The following is a 2,370-nucleotide window of genomic DNA, read 5'->3' as shown; positions in this document are numbered from 1 at the left end:
GGGCTTGGTTTACTCTCCCACGCACGCAAAAGAGAGTGTTTTGACTTTGCACTCAACTGTCCACAAGAAGGTCCTTATTTCCGGTCGCACGCTGAAAAGATATACTTGTTTAGGCCTGTACTCCACATTCACGCAGAAAGAATTGTTTATGTTTAAGTACACACAGAGAAAGAGAGAGAGTACTTTATTCTCCTCTCACGCACGCAAAAGGAAGACCTTGATTCTGTCCCTACACACGCAGGAGGACGTAAGCAAACTCCTGTGCACACAAAAGAGACGAACATTTCATCCACGCACACACACACAGGTTTGTTTATGCTTACACGTTTGAAGGACTGTCTGATTTTTTTCTCTTTTTTTTTTTTTTTTTTTAATACAAAAGGAAAAACTTGTTTATGCCCAACGCAAGAAAATAGTTTTATGCTTAACCCCGCCGCATGCAAAAAAAGTTCCCTGTTTCTGCTGCCCACTTGTTAAGCAGACGGTATCCGTGTTTGTCAATCCATTAGCAAAAACAATTTTAAAAACTTGCCTCTGCTGAAACACACTCAGAATTTCCTTGATCAGCTCCCACACACGCAAAAAGCGTCTGTTATAACCTAAACGCACGCAAAAAGTCCTAGCTTTGGTCCACGTACACATAAACTACTCTTATTTTTGTTCACACACACACACACACACACACACACACACACACACACACACACACACACACACACACACACACACACACGCACGCACACACGCACACGCTTATACGCACGCTCAGTATAGATCAGCACTTTTTCCCTCTGCGCGCGCAAGCATGGTCAGTCTCTTGTGCATTCGACCGAAACCACTCGTACTGTGTTTCCGTTTAGACCTCTCTCTCTCTCTCTCTCTCTCTAATACACATACTATTTCACTCTTTGTCTCTTATAAATAAATGCACACTCTTCTCACTCTCTTACACACACACACACACAGACACACACCACACTCCCTCCTCTCTCTGTTACACACACACACACACACACACACACACACACACACACACACACACACACACACACACACACACACACACACACACACACACACAAACAAAAAACAAACACACACACTACCAAGTCAATGCCCTAAATCGCACCTCTTTCAACGCAAGCTCACAAACACGCACGTTATTCCTAACAGACACACTAAAACACACACACACGCACACTCACACTCTCACACCCTTTCTATACACGCAAACGCACGCATACAGGCACCAGAAACATCCGTAAAGGCAAAACTCAAGGTCCACGTTTGACTGAAGCCTTCTAGGTGAATTTTAATACATTTCAAGGGGACACTATGGCAAAAATTTTAACCCTTGTAAACTGTCGCAGCCTGATTCAATTTTTCTTTGGGAGACTGTGACTGTGACTGGGACTGGACTTGTGACTGTATCGGTGACTGACTGTATTGGGGTGCTTGTAACAGTCCCTCAGATGCTGGCAGGGACGGAGGGAGGGATGGAGGAAAGGACAGGAGGGAAGCAGAGACTGTGTACCACTACAGAGCTCAACCACAACTGCTCCTAAGTCCTGCCTCGGTGGCTGATGTTAAGGGTATCTCCAGCCATCCCCCCCCTTTCCCCCCTCCCCTCTCCCCCTCCCCCTCCTTTTTGTCCTTCCGTAATCCCTCCTCCTCCTTACCTCATCCTTACCTCATCCTCCTCTCCCCCCTCCCCCTCCCATCTTCCCTCCCTCTTCCCTCTCCTTTCCAACCCCTTCCCGCTCCTCCTTTCCCACCCATCTCCTTCTGTCCTTCCTTCATCTCTCCCCCTCCTTCTCTCCCTCTCCCTTCCTTCCCTCCCCTCTCCCCTCCCGTCTGTCCTTCCCTCCCCCTACCCCCTTCACCTTCCCTCCCCCTTCTCCTTCCTTCCCCCTCGCCCTTCCCTTCCTCTTCATCCCTGTCCTTCCTCCATCTCTTTCCCTACCCCCCTCCCTCTCTCTCTTATCTATCTCTATCTCCTCTCTCTCTCTCTCTCTCTCTCTCTCTCTCTCCCTTATCCCTCTCTCCCTCCTTTCTTCCCTTTCCCATCCTTTCAGAGTTCAGATTATTTCGTGTTATTATTATTCTTATTATTGTTATTATTAATATTATTATTATTATTATTATTAGTGGTGGTAGTAGTAGTAGTAGTAGCATTTTTGTTAATAGTATTATTATTTTTATACTCATCATCATCATCAGCAGCAGCAGCAGCAGCATTATCGTCATCACCATCATTATCATCATTATTTTACATACATATGTACATACATACATACATAATTACATACATACACAAATTCTACGGGAAAGGAACGAAAATTTTCACCTCCTCTCTCTCTCTCTCTCTCT

The 2,370-nt window shown here is 45.7% G+C and overlaps 1 protein-coding gene across 1 annotated transcript in view; it reads right to left on the bottom strand.

Annotated features, from left to right (window-relative positions):
* The window catches only part of LOC145404326 (alkylglycerol monooxygenase-like), a 36,278-nt gene extending 34,748 nt beyond the window's left edge, over positions 1 to 1,530 (bottom strand). The window contains exons 1-2 of the mRNA XM_080275844.1: positions 1,463 to 1,530; positions 1 to 91 (exon numbers count right to left, since the gene is read on the bottom strand). The exon at positions 1 to 91 is cut by the window's left edge and continues 211 nt beyond it. The gene's annotated coding sequence lies outside the window, so the exon portion shown is untranslated. The remainder of the gene's footprint in view (positions 92 to 1,462) is intronic.
* Positions 1,531 to 2,370: the final 840 nt, after the last annotated feature.

Source organism: Coenobita brevimanus, chromosome 63 (assembly GCF_032717465.1).
Source record: "Coenobita brevimanus isolate Jiangsu-jjx chromosome 63, ASM3271746v2, whole genome shotgun sequence".
NCBI lineage: Eukaryota > Metazoa > Arthropoda > Malacostraca > Decapoda > Coenobitidae > Coenobita > Coenobita brevimanus.
Note: the sequence above shows the minus strand (reverse complement) of the source record. Positions and strands in the feature narration are given on the sequence as shown.